This window comes from Scophthalmus maximus, chromosome 12 (assembly GCF_022379125.1).
Source record: "Scophthalmus maximus strain ysfricsl-2021 chromosome 12, ASM2237912v1, whole genome shotgun sequence".
Classification (NCBI taxonomy): domain Eukaryota; kingdom Metazoa; phylum Chordata; class Actinopteri; order Pleuronectiformes; family Scophthalmidae; genus Scophthalmus; species Scophthalmus maximus.
In genome coordinates, this window is record NC_061526.1 from 3,803,076 (window position 1) to 3,818,635 (window position 15,560).

Genomic DNA, 15,560 nt, shown 5'->3' on the forward strand with positions numbered 1-15,560 from the left:
TTTAATGGAATTTCATCAGCGAAGACATCAGAAATTACAATAAATATCCACAGAGGTGATACTAAAAATCTTCCAGACCATTGATTTGGTCAACACAGAACCTCAATAATGCTCAGAAAAACAGATTTATCTTTAAACCATCTTAAGAGCTTATGAAGTTACATTGGTTCACTTGAAACAGCACAGCACAGCGCAACCTGCCTGTGTTGTAGCTGTCAGTATATCAAAACCTATTTAACCTATTTAATTTAATAAATATTTCTAGTATAACCTGTAAAATCATCTAATTAAATATTTCACTTTAAAGTCGTGGCCTATATAAATACAATAACCCCCAAATTAATTTTTTTGGGAAATAAAAATCACAAATACATTTATCAGGAATATTATTCAGGTGTGAAATATATTTTGGCCATTACTCTCTGGCGAATTGGTGAAAATAATATGACATTTTCGTTATTAGTTGGAAGCAATTTACAAACAAATGGGTAGACATAGACATTTTTTTTGATATGGCACCAAAGATATGTTAAAAACAGCAAAGCACTGTGAAGTAAATAATATTTTAGTTGAATACATTATATGCAACTATTATTTAATTTAAATTTAATTTAATTTAATTCAATTTCCACTGGCTATATCCCTGGTGAATCAAATTAAAACCACCGAAAGGGGGAGCTACATTTCCCTAAAACTTCTCCATGATCACTTTCATGATGTACATTACACTGATCCGCCCAAGAGGGAGCTCTATACCTAAAAATTGTATTTCTCTATGATCACTTTCATGACATATATTACACTGTCTGCTCCAGGAGTCTTATTCAATTCAATTCAATTTAATTGATAAAAAAAAGAAATTGTGTGGCTGATAAACCAGTGGTTAAATTGGGATTGATCCAGATGGTTTGTCCAGTTGGGAGAACACTTTTTGTGCATTTGCTTCCCATCTCTCATTCTGCAAAGGAATTTTTTCAATCCTTATGTGTTGAATATGTATTTAGATGTATTTATACAAAGGCCACAATGTCTTTACTCTACTTTTCTTTATCTTAATATATGCTATTTTAAGTTCCTATTCTATTTGATATACTTTAATTCCTTTTGTTTTTACTTCCTCTCATGCCCTCTCTTTCAATGCACTTCACTGTATTATTTCTCGATGTTCTTTTATCTGCTCATTTTTGAAGCACTTTGAATTGCCATTGTGAATGAACTGTACGTTATAAATAAACTTGCCTTGGCAAGACACACCTTTAATGTCCCTTTGCTCAGATTTGTTTTTACAGCCTGTCCACATTCCACACAGAAATATTCTTCCATGGAAGAAGTCTTTTGTGGCAGAAGGGACAAAACTTCTGCCAAACATTTTTTTTACTGTTACTATTATACCAATTACTTATAAATATATACTATTACTTTTGCCTATAAAGTCTATATTTGTTTTTACAGTTAGGGTGGCACAGTGACAATTGTACTACCTATATACCTATTCACAGTAACCATTTTGGCATAACTACATTGTAGTATTTATTTTTGCTTCAGTATTCATTGTTCATTCTGTCAATCATAGCCTCTTGTTTTACTGTGTTCACATACAGGCGTGTCCACTGCACCTTAGTCACAAATAGCGATATGCAACACCTACCTGTGTATTCTTGTTTTCTTTTCATGTCGTACGTTTCGTTTATATGTTGCATATTATGTTTTCAGCACTTTGGTTTGAGAGAAACAAACGTTCCGCTCAGTAAAAGTAAAATTGAAACTTGAGAACGAAACTAAAAACCACCTCTTTAGATTTCACTACCAGACACAGAACTTCTGGTGCCAGGCTTACAAAAAGCCTGACACTGTGTAAAGTTTTAAGTTTTCAGTTGAATATTTCCTTGATCCCAATCTGTCCATCTATATCATCATAAATAATGTTTTGCAGAAATCACGCAAACCTGGTGACCTTGCGTAGATATTGACTCTGTGTGGAATTAAAAAAGGAAAATTGGAAATGTACATATGAGCAGCAAAATTGTTGGGATTCTAGACTTATCCTGAGCATCCGGCCACTTTGTCCCCAATGATTCACTGTGTACATTTGGAGTCTGTGTGCTGCAGCAGAAAAAATCATTAGGAACATCATCACATTAGGAGCACCATACTAATACTTGTACCTCCCTTTGCTCCTTGTACATGGTCATCACCTACGTACAGATCCGCTGTGGTATAACGATGATTGAGTGGTATGCCGACAAAGTTACACCATCACCAAGCCAAGTTGGGTCCTACAAGCCTATGTTACGAGGGGGTTAACTGTCCAGTTTGGACAAGTCTGTTTCCACCGCAGCCTCCGATTCCTGTGCTTGAAATGACACATTTAGTTTGGAACAGGGAAACTTTTCCAATCATCTTTCCCCCCCAAAAAATCCATGGCACTTTACTGGTAACTCTTTTGTCCCTATCAGGATCCTGTGAAATGGTGATTCTGGTTTTACAGGGATCTGATTGGTCAGTAGTTGAACACTTGACAGGTTTTTAATTTAAGATCTCAAACCTAGCCTGCTTTGGAGCAGGTATGGGCTTCAGCATAAGTTAGTATGGTGATGATTTACCCCAGACAGAAGCGAACCAGCGTCTTGGGACTGAAAACCCAGAGTTAACCTGACGCTGCCTCTGCTGCATCCACAACTTGTTTATTTTTTATGTCAGCAGATCAAATTTCAAATTGAGAACATTAGTAACTCTTTCAGTGTACATCAATGAATGTACAATGTTTTTCATCAAAGACGAAACAGATATTTTTAGCCAAATTTACATTTATATTTAACATTGATTTCAGGAAACTTGTGTCGAGGACACTTTTCATGACCTTTTGGGGAGTGCTCAGTCGGACTGTTCCCATGTCATAACTATCACAGTGTCGTTGCTCAAACCTTTGTGGCAGCGGCACATATTTCCAACACCCTGATCTTCAATCCATGCACAACATGACGTGTCACTGTCATCAGCATTTAAAAAACATCTCAAATGCAATGAGGTGCTTATGCTGTTCTTTTTGTCAGCATTGTTATGCTGCTACATTTACATGATGGAGGCATAGAAAAGATTAAAGAGAACTTAAATATTGTGCTCTACAGTTCAATAGAATACAACTAATCGTATCAGCTGGAACGCTTGTTATGTAAATCATTTAACTGTAAGATTTTCTGATATTAACAACTTCAGGACCATAGAAAATTGCTAATCTAATCTAATCTTTAAAGTGTTTTAAAGCAAGTTTCAAAGGCGCCTACAGCTGCTGCAACTACAACTGCCTGAGCCGTAATTGCTGCATTCAACACTGTAACACTTACAGCAAGGCAAAACATACAGCAAACAAGGAAAATAAAAGGCACCAATACATAACTGGAGACAGTGTTTGGAGGATGCAATTGCCCAAAATAGCTTTTCTTTATGCACCTTTAAAGACAAAAAACAGACCACTTTCTGTTTGGTCACTGTCGTAAAGACGCTGCCTTAGCAGCACCACTTTGGAGGTAACAGAGGAGAAGAAAGAAGTACGTTCACTGAAGCTTCGTTTTCTGTCTGCTACCATCATGGCCAACTCAATGCCAGCAGCCATGCCACTGTCCAAAACAGAAAACAACCACGAGCTACACGCATCAATAAGTCGGCTGGTTGTGTTACCTAGTGATTTGGTAGAAAGAAGTCAATGTCGCTTTTGAAGCCTCTCAAATCCCGGAGCTCTCTCCACAGAGTGAATGCCCCTCCGAGGTTCACTCTTTTTTCTTTTTTTTTATCTCTCTCCTTCTTCAAGTCCTTTTGTTTCTTTGTGCCATAAAACTAGTCATCGTCCTTTCATAAAAAAACGCATCCCAATGGCCAAGAGAATAACATGGTGAAAGCAAGGCTTATAATGGACCAGTATTAGTGGGGATCATGTTTTTCTACCAGTACACTGTGCAATCAGTTTTAACATCATTATGACAAGTTTAAGCTTTGAGCTATTACCGCGTTAAGTAGTTCCATATCAGTTAGTGTTTACTGTGTGATCAGACAACCAAACAGCAGACAATGGTGTCCCAGTGGTCCTCCAGTCCCTTGTCAAAGTCTTTTGGCAGACAGGCTGCTCTTTCCATGTTTCAATCGGGAGAAGTGAATGAAGAAATTATATTTATTATAGGTTTAACAGAATGATATGTGATGACACTGGTCTTTGGCACTTGGGGAGATGTGTAGCATCGGCCAGTGGCGGCAGCAAAGTTTGATTCACAGCTGATCGCAGCAATGACGAAACGGATAGTGCGCCTGTGTGAGTGTGTGACAGCCAGGATGAATGAGAATTAAATTACAGCCGGAGCAAGCATGAGGGTAGTCTTCCTTCGATAATTTTTTTCCTCGTTGGAAGATACCGGAGCAAAGAGTCTAGCTACGCCGGCCTTTAGCTACGCCGGCCGCTAGATACGCCGGCACTCGTCCTCTGGTACCTGGCAACGTTTGGAGTGACACGCCTAATAGCCAATCATGTAACAGTATCACGTTTGGTTGTGCCATCTCGTTGGCTCGTGTTTGTGTGTCTTAGGTCATAAAAATGATCAATAATTATCGATATCGACCGATATGAAACACTTATATCGTACAGTTTTCAGCCATATCGCCCAGCCCTAGTTTGAGGCGTGGCCCTTGTTGCTGAACTTAGTTATTAAACTTCATTTAGGGTAAAGGGATTTGAGGACTGCTCTCTGTGATGGCATCCCAAACGTTAACTGGCTGAGGCAGTTGTTGTGCCAGGAAATCATGAATGGATCTTGATCTATGAGTGTGTGCAAACTGGCGCAGCAAGATTGAATTAAACTGCTGCGCCTCGACGGAGGTGTGCACTCTAGTGAGTTGTATTTTTATTCTTGCATTCTTGTAATGGGTGTGAACGCACCTAACATATAATGAGGACGTATTTGAGATTTGATAACTCGCTGAACACGTTCAGAGGGAGTCTTGGGTGCGTGTGGCCCCATTCTTTTAGCGGTATAAATGCAAATGGGTCCTGGGCCACATTGAGGGACCTATGGCAAGCCTTTTCAACATATATTCCATATCCTTGATATGCCCTTTCCATATTTCAATCGGGAGATGTGAATGAAGAAATTATATTTATTATAGGTTTAACAGAATGATATGTGATGACACTAGTCTTTGGCACTTGGGGAGATGTGTAGCATCGGCCAGTGGCGGCAGCAAAGTTTGATTAACAGCTGATCGCAGCAATGACGAAACGGATAGTGCGCCTGTGTGAGTGTGTGACAGCCAGGATGAATGAGAATTAAATTACAGCCGGAGCAAGCATGAGGGTAGTCTTCCTGACTGAACTTACGCTAGAGCTACATTTAACATGTACATGTCTTGCTCCAGCCACAAATCCTTTGAAAAACAATCAACCACCCAATGTCCAGAGGCAGTGAACAGTGGCTCCAACACCGTTGACAGAAGGCATGCTTTGGGAAAATGAACATTAGAAAAGTTTGACATTGGGGATAAGACTTCTAACCAGTCCCAAAGCATGTGGTGTAGTGAACTTTGGTAGCCATTCTGGGTAATGTAACAGGGGTTACAAAAACTATTTAAAAATGTTGTATTGTATCGATGTCATGCTCCCATGTATGCTGAACAGAAGAACAAGCGTTATGAGCAGCGCTCAACAAAAAGCGATACCACACCTCTTGACAAGGTTGCAGATTCATAATTGTCTGATGTGTCATACAGGTTTGGATGAACTCACAACCAGATTAAGCTTTGTTTCCTGGACAGAATGACAGAGCCACATTTTCAGCTCCACTGAATTTTGAATAACTAGAATGGCACTCAGTGAGGGCGCATACCTCTGCCGAGGCCAATCAATCCTTCACGTCAGTTAGATCCAGAGTATTATCTAGAACTACACCACATCTACACCAAGTCATAGTTCTCAACAGTATGAATGTATGAGAATTTTTTTCAGCACCGAGGTCCATACATTATTTCCTTAGAAATGCCAAAATGTTAAAAAAAAAAAAGCAAGAAAAAAAAAAAGCGGCCTCCTGCAATGGACAAGGAAATTGATTACGACAAAAGTAGAAACAAAAACAACAATACTTGTCAGTTTGGTCCTTTTTTTGTGTAATATTGAACACAAATAAACAAAACAAACAAACACGGGTGAATAGAAAAACTCCTTGGCTGGGGTGACAAGTCAAGTCAAACAATATAACAATACAATATATTTAACCCTGGGATGTACGAAAACATTTGCCATATTGTACTATACATGTAACTGAGCCCTGTGCTATAAAAATACTTACTTGGTGACAATTATCAATGTTGTCTCACTTGTTTTCCAAACAAGTAAAACAAGCCACACTGGACAAAAGAAGTAATTGATGATTTTTATTGTGTACCTGCGGTCGAGCCTTTAGAAACTAGAAACTGGTAGGTTGAGAGTCCCAGTGTCTGAAGGTAATCTCTGTGAAGTCCATCCTCCAACCCTGCACCACACAAAGTGTATTCATGTGAGATTTGTAGTTTTTACAGTTTCTGTCCGAAGCTTTACAAAGATCAGAATAACGAAAAAAATCTTTGAAGAGTTTCGGACTGATCGCTCATGTGATGCTTTCTGCAATTTCGGTGGATAAAGTGAAAGTGGATCAGGGTATATTTTTTACGGAGGTTTAATGACGGAGGCAGTGATGTTGTTAAAGCAAACGCTCTTACGTTTATTCTCTACCTTTGTTGCAACAGTGAGCCATGTTTGTTCACACAGTGAGACAGGGAGTGGACCATTGCCTACTGTTTGCTCTGAGATTGTTATTTATTCAGATAATCCACTTTACCTCATCCCATTCTCATTCAGGTAAGGTGAGAATGACTTTGGGTCCAAAATAACTTAGCCACATCCCTTTTTTGTAGAGGTTGAATATCGTCAGTGGTTTCCTAAGTTGTGTCACCACAATGTAACAAGGGACACCCACCACTAGTCCCCCATGGGTCAATTGTCTTACATGGTGTGTGCTGACCATGTTCTGTCTTCCAGAGCAAAGAAGTCAAATTCATTACATGTATCGTTTCACAGTTTTTAAAATACATTTAAATCACACAAACCTGTTAATGCTTAATGTTTTATCTGTAGTGTATGAGTTCTTTCTCAATTAATAGTCAGATTTGAATGTGAAATCTCACATATTCAATCAGTATTAGAGACAAAAAATGTTAAAATATAAACATAATTTATGAGCCAGAACTACAAGTCATAGATCAAATCTCAGATTCATTTTTGGTGAAGGTACAAAAACACAAAAAGGTGGACAATATTAAAAGTATAGAACACGTTTAATATACAGACTGGGCCTGTGCAAGCGGTAACAGCTGAGCTCAGAATGAGCCCAGAGCTGCTAAGTCCATGAAGTGGGAGGAGAAAGGGATACAGTGTGGGACTGTAGAGGATGGGTAGAGCAGAGCTTATAAGTGTTGTAGCTATAGATGGTATTTTATTATCAACCATAAAAATAAACCCAACATTGTCCATGAAAGTCAGAGACATAGCAAAGTATGTCCTGAAAGCCAAATTCAATTGCAGTGACACTGCCAACTGTAGCAGTTACAGGTCACCTTCAGGTGAGAGAAGTCAGGTGCTGGAGGTGAGTCTGATGCAGGTTGTCCTCATGTTGACCAGCCTGAGGCTACTGATCTCCCTCAGGTTGTCGTCACCACAGTGGATGATGACGACGTCAGATGCTGCTCTTCCTCACGGAGTGGCTTTTCCACCACAGTCCACCAGCCAAACACAGCACGCCAAGATCTGCAGCTCTCTGGACACCTCGACGGACAAACTCATCACCAAGTCCACATTGTGACTGTAGGAAAAATAATAAATGTGTGTGATAATGAGCGCTTTGGGTAATTGAAAAGTGCTTTATAAATCCGATATATTATTATTATTATTATTATTATTATTATTATTATTATTATTATTATTATTATTATTATTATAATTAAAAATGTGAAGTCCACTACAGAGTGTAGCTCCCTTTTTTATGTTGGCAACACTGTTATGTCACATCTGTAGGATAAAATGGAACTAAAGAGCTACACCTGAGAATATATATATATATAATATCTAATTTTTTTGAAGACTATAACTGTGAAGTCAAGGAGCCAAGACTGGTACTTACAGTTTATGTTTTGTGTAGCAAGTGAAAGCATCACAGGTGAACTCAACAACAACCGATGTGCTGAAAGAAATAAACATCTTCAAAGTCATATTCAAAGTGATAATCTCGAACAGGAATGTATTTTTAGTACAAATAAGTACCACAGACTTCTGTCGGTGTAAAAACTTATATGTGCACTCTTCACAACAGTTGTGTGGAATTTTCTTGTTTGGTGTATGTGTATGTACCTAATACGCTAAAAAAAGAAATAAACGGCAATAAGAACTTGGACTACAAGCCTTGATATTTTTTTTGATATATTTCATGATCCTGAAGTTGTGCTATTTCCTTTAATGTGTGGCTTGGCAAATTGCTAGTTTAGAGAATTAATGCCACAGTGTGGTTAGAATTGTCCTTTTTGCCGCTCCACAACAGAGCCATGCTAAAACATATATCACAGTAATATGCTTGTTAACAAGCTGATAAAAACCTAACATATTTTAATTTCTGATGTAGGTATACTCATTTTTATGTAGTTTATAAACAATGATTATTATAAAACATGATAACTTATTCAGGTTTTTTTTTAAACATTATTGTACATTGGATTGGTTGAGGTATTGCCATTTTTCTGCATTAATATAGTATAAAATTTAGCATCAAAAATGTTTTAACTATCACCACATATAAAGGCTTAATTTTGAATATAAGTGTGGGTACTTCCCCCCTGTATGTCTGATGTAAAAACATTCATTTGAAATTATCATGTAGAAAGGAAAGTAAGAAAAAGCCATAAAGCACATTACATATATTTGTGTGAATGTATCTACTATGTACATACATGTAATATTACGGGAGGCAGATATTTCAAATGTGCTGCATTAGTACTGTGTTTATATTTTATAAGTCAAGTGGTTATTTCCTTGTATGAATTATGAAAACCTGTTGTGCAAGGACAATGATCTTTAATGAAGGAAGGACCATACCAACATATCAACTCTTATGATTAACTCTTTGTGAACAGACAAGATGGTGGAACCTGATACTCAAGCAGCCAAACCTCAGCCCAGATGTGCACAACTATGAGCACATCCTCAGTACTCAAGACTTTTTACAAAACACATAACAAAGGATGTTAAAAGTGAATTAAAGACTGATTTAGAGACTAATGGATACCAAAACAATCAATAATTGAAACGACAACAATGAAAGCAGAGTGTTTAAGATCATAAAAGATATATAAAAATTAAAATGAAATAAAATCAAGTAATAAAAACAAGAATAAATCCAATACTACACAGAAGCGTTTCTAGTGCAAGAAGTCTGGTGTTTGCTTGCTCAGGTTGAGTCCTGTCGTATTTAGTTTGGAGGCCAGTATGTATACAATCATTCATCGTCTACCACTTTATCCATCGCGGGGGTCGCTGGAGCCAATCCCGGCAGACATTGGGCGAGAGGCGGGGTACACAGGTCGCCAGCCTATCACCGGAGAACCCGGAGAAAACCCACGCATACACGGGGAGAACATGCAAACTCCACACAGAAAGGCCCTGGTTGAACCGGGATTCGAACCCAGAACCTTCTTGCTGTGAGGCGAAGGTGCTAACCACTACACCACCGTGCAGCCCTCAGTATGTAGACAGTAATTCATAATTTTACATTCACAGTACTATGTACCTTATTCTATATAAGTCCAATATGTGTAGTTCTAATCAGTATTAACTGACTTGTGTGTTGTGTTCAGTCACTATATTTGTCTGCTGACGACATCTGAATTTTTAGATTGAACATAGCAATTTGCAACCAATTCAAACATCATTAGATTATATGAATGATGTGTTTGTGCAATATGGTGAAAAAAATGTTTTTAGAATATATTGTGTCGTTTTGAATTCATTTTTTATTTAGCAAAAGAACTGAGGTGTTCGGGCATTTGAGTGTGTGGTAGTGTGAATTGAGTTTTGATCAAAAAAAATCACGCTTTAAGAATTCACAAAAAAATATTGTATCAACCATTTACATTTTTACTATATCATATCATTTAACACAACAATTTGCAAATATGTAACCATATCACTTGCATTTCTTACTCGTCAATTCTACGTCTGACTTTAACTGATACATAGAACTCTATATTCATTTATTTTGCATCTCATACTGTCAAACCAGTGGAACTTCATTCCCATAGAGCATTTCCGTGAAACAACAGCAAAAGATGGGAGTATACCAAACTATTGTGCCACCAATACGACAGAATGAAGTGTCAAAACATTCTGAATAATTTGTCATCACAGAGCCACGTCATTAACTTTCATTCTATTCCAATATATAGTGGGCTGAATAGATGGTAAATGTCAGTGCAACACTGCAACAATTAAAACGTCTACACCAGCGGAGAGGAAATTCATAATTTCATCTTTTTCTTTGAGGTAAGTACATGTTTAAATATATTTGTGTTTTAGGTTTAGCACAAACTCCTGACAACTTTACATTGACAATTGCTGCTTTAATGTTACATTTTCTGAATTGAGATTAAAGTGAGGTCTTGTTAAGGAAAAGTATTTCACTTCAAATTAATAATATACATTTTTCCCATTGACTTGGATTTGTAAATTTGCTAGCATATAATACGAATAATCTGTTAAAGTCTGTTGTTGCTAAATTTTATACCTGCTCAGTGAAAGTTTAGAGAAGAAAATAGTCGATTTGATAACATGGGTATCTTTTTTCAACCAAGCCATATAACATTTATCCTTGTTGGTAAATATGGAAATATCTGGCAATGGAAATAGTTTTGGTAATGTGTGTGGGTTTTGAGATGTCCACACTAGAACCAAAATATCGCAAGAGTGGAATTTAAATGTGCAGCAATAAGAATCAAAAGTAACATGCTGTCATTTATAAAAATGACAGCAAATGACATTCATGTTTTCTCAATTTAATCTACATGAGTGTGCTCATTGTAATTATTATTTTTGGAATTTGTCTTCGTGACAAATCAAATAATAGCCAGAAAATGTAAAATTATATATATAAATATTACTATAAATACATATAAATACATATTGTTGTGGTCAATAAGTTGCCATAAATACCGAATTTTGTATTTGGGACGGACTTGTAATGTATAATTAATATTTTTGGAATTTGTCTTCCTGACGAATCAAATAATAGACAGAAAATGTAAAATTATATATATATATATATATATATAATTTATATATGTACATTTTGCAAAAATAAATATTATTGTGGATAATAAGTTGACATAAATAACAAATTTTGTATTTGACACTTGTAATGTATAATTCAGAACATATGAAATGCAATCAAATATATGTTATGCAAGCATTATCGCACAAGGTCAAACCACAAATAAGAGAACATGGCATCAGAGATTCAACCTCAGTGAGTTTAAGCTCTATACGCTTCCTCTTGACTATATCTTCCAACAGCACAAGGTGGCTTATCATAGCTAAGCAGATGACAGATTAATCTAGCTCTCTCACCAAACGACTTTGGTCCCAGTGACTCATTGTGTCTGTGCCTAGAAAAAAGTGAATGGCTGGAAGAAACAAAATGACCCACAATCAAATGAAACAAGACCAACATAATTATTTTTGGGAACAAAGAAGGAAGGTTTGCAACTTCAAACCTACCTAGAGTCTAGAGCATTGAAGACTTCAACCCATACTGAAAATCTTGGTGTAATAATGGATGGGGGATCACACCAGTAACCACGTCAAGGCTACAACTAAATCTGTTTGTTTGGCATCTAGCATTTAGCATAGCTAAGATGATAGACGTATTACTCAAACTTTCAGGTATTTGGCATCCACTTCGTTAAAAGAGTGTTTTCTAAGTCTGACACCAAATGGTCAGGGCTCTAACTGTATTTGTGAAATTTTTGATGTATATAGTAGAGCGCTTAACTGATTTATCAGTTGTCCGATAAGATTGGACAATATCAGCCTTTTGCAGACATATCGGTATTGGCGTTTTTGTTTGCCGCTATGCGCTGATATGAAAATGTTTATTCAAGAGAATAAACAACAAAATGCTTTGGCAATGGTGTCGTTACGTGATTTGTCCAACAGAGTGTGGTCTGACTCCATTGTTTACAATGCTCTCAACTCTCCCTGAGAAGCAGAGACACCTTAGGAGTTTATTGTTTCTCAGCAGCCTCTTCAGTCAAAGTAAGACAGTTTTCCACAAGCATGACAACAAAAATATACCATAACTGCAGAAGAAAACATGGCTTTATTTGGCGCAAGCTTGTTTAATTTAATTCTAATTCCCTGTTTGATTTGTATATTTGGCCATATTTAAATCCAATGCCTTGTTTTAAATTTGGATCCTTCTGCCCGAGCCTCCTGCTATTGTGGGGCTACAGTACTGGAAAACTTATTGCAAAACTGTTTTGTTCAGGAGTGGCCCCTTGGTTTTGCCCTCCAACAAACCAATTCCAGTCACTTTACAGAAGTCCACATGTAAAGTGGGATTATATCGCGGCCAATATGTCATATTGGAAAAGTGTATTAAGTGTACTTTATATGTATTTTTTTTATATCTGTAAAGCATTGAATGAACTCTGTGCATGATTATGTGCTATATGAATTTATTTGCCTTGCCTTAAGCTCCCTAATGTAGTTAAATCGACTCAGCTGCCTTTCTCAGGACAAAACAGCTACAGCAGTGTAAATTGATAATTGGTAGGTAGTTTATTCAAGGAGTAAATCACAAACTCATTTAACAATAAACAACTGACTTAAAAGTGTTAAGACAAATAATTTCTCAAAAGAGAAACTTTGATTCTATGACAGTTGTGTCAAAGTATAACATCTGCTTTGTTCAGGCTACAGTTTCATGAACTATTTACTGCTAAATATATATACAATCCCACTATTTCTATTAGTTTTAGCAGTGGTATAATACAGACAAAGGAAAGGCTGTAAAAAGTATGTTGAATGACAAAGCGAAAAGTACCCCTGTAATGATTCAATACAAATTCATGGTAAAATGCCATAAATTTGTATTATTTTTTTAAAACACAAAAGAGTATACACGTTAAATTCAGATTGTTGCAAATATACTATCTCATCAATATATTTTTGATGGATTTAATGCTGATTCAATGGCTATATTACAAATAAAGTGGTAACAATTAGTTTAACCGTGGAACAAAATCTTTTCAAATTCTTTATCTGTTTTGTTTGCTTTTGCAGATTCGTTGATATGATGGGGAAAATATGGATCATATCATTTTTCCTGATTCTACCAGGTAATCTGAGTGATGTTGAACTAATTACCTCTGTCTTGAAACAAGTAAGAATAAAAGTTATAAGGATTAACAGAATATAACATTGAGACAAGAACACATTCCTTTAAAACACCTATAGGATGACAGGATTAATTATGGTGCATACATTTTGATAATGTAACAATTTTAAATGTTTGTTGCTGTAAGATTAACCAATGGTTTAAATAAATTTCACCAATGAAGTACTTTGATGCTTGAATCTTGTATTTTTAGTTGCAGTCAGTACTACAAATGGATATGAAACTACAACTGATGCTCTGAGAATAACAACTGATGCTCCAACAACAACAACTACTGCCCCCACAACAACAACTGTTGCTCCTACAACAACAACTACGGCAGCAACTACAACAACTGCTACTACAACAACAACAACTGTTGGCCCAACAACAACTACAGCTGGCGCTACAACTGTTGCTCCAACAACAACAACTGTTGCTCCGACAACAACAACAACTGCTACTCTAACAACAACTAAGGCAGCAACTACAACAACTGCTGCTTCAACAACAACTACAGCAGCCGCTACAACAACTAATGCCCCAACAACAACAACTGCTGCGCCTACAACAACAACAACTACTGCTCCAACAACAACCACGGCAGCGACTACAACAACTGCTGCTCCAACAACAACAACTGTTGCTCCGACAACAACAACTGCTGCCCCTACAACAACAACAACTACTGCTCCAACAACAACCACGGCAGCGACTACAACAACTGCTGCTCCAACAACAACAACTACTGCCCCGACAACAACAATAACTGCTGCTCCAACAACAACTACGGCAGTAACTACAACAACTGCTGCTCCAACAACAACAACTGCTGCTCCGACAACAACAACTCCTGCCCCGACAACAAAAACTACGGCAGCATCTACAACAACTACTGCTCCAACAACAACAACAACTGTTCCTTCTACAACAACTACAGCTGGTACTACAACTGTTGCTGCTCCAACAACAACAACTGTTGCTCCGACAACAACAATTACTGCCCTGACAACAACAACTGCTGCACCGACCACAACAACCACGGCAGAGACTACAACAACTGCTGCTCCAACAACAACAACTGTTGCTCCGACAACAACAACTGCTGCCCCGACAACAACAACAACTGATGCTCCAACAACAACTACGGCAGCAACTACAACAACTACTGTTCCAACAACAACAACTGTTGCTCCGACAACAACAACAACGGCAGCAACTACAACAACTGTTGCTCCCACAACAACAACTGTTGCTCCGACAACAACAACAACTGCTGCTCTAACAACAACTACGGCAGCAACTACAACAACTCCTCCTTCAACAACCACTACATCAGCCGCTACAACAACTAATGCCCCTACAACAACAACAACTACTGCTCCAACAACAACAATAACTGCTGCTCCAACAACAACTACGGCAGCAACTACAACAACTGCTGCTCCAACAGCAACAACTGTTGCTCTGACAACAACAACTGCTGCCCCTACAACAACAACAACTACTGCTCCAACAACAACCACGGCAGCGACTACAACAACTGCTGCTCCAACAACAACAACTACTGCCCCGACAACAACAATAACTGCTGCTCCAACAACAACTACGGCAGTAACTACAACAACTGCTGCTCCAAAAACAACAACTGTTGCTCTGACAACAACAACTGCTGCCCCGACAACAACAACAATGGCAGCAACTACAACAACTACGGCAGCAACTACAACTACAGCAGCCACTACAACAACGAATGCCCCGACAACAACAACTGCTGCCGCTACAACAACAACCATGGCAGCGACTACAACAAGTTCTGCTCCAACAACAACAATAACTGTTGCTCCGACATCAACAACTGCTGCCCCGACAACAACGACAACTGCTGCTCCAACAACAACTAATGGACCGACAACAACAACTGCTGCCCCGACAACAACTACGGCAGTAACTACAACAACTGCTGCTCCAACAACAACAACTGTTGCTCCGACAACAACAACTGCTGCCCCTACAACAACAACAACTACTGCTCCAACAACAACCACGGCAGCTACTACAACAACTGCT

The 15,560-nt window shown here is 37.8% G+C and overlaps 1 long non-coding RNA gene across 1 annotated transcript; it reads left to right on the forward strand.

Annotated features, from left to right (window-relative positions):
• Positions 1-10,471: 10,471 nt before the first annotated feature.
• On the forward strand, positions 10,472-13,844 carry LOC118292507. Its single transcript, XR_004786913.2, has 3 exons — positions 10,472-10,600; positions 13,397-13,452; positions 13,705-13,844. It is a non-coding gene; the product is annotated as an uncharacterized LOC118292507 (long non-coding RNA).
• Positions 13,845-15,560: the final 1,716 nt, after the last annotated feature.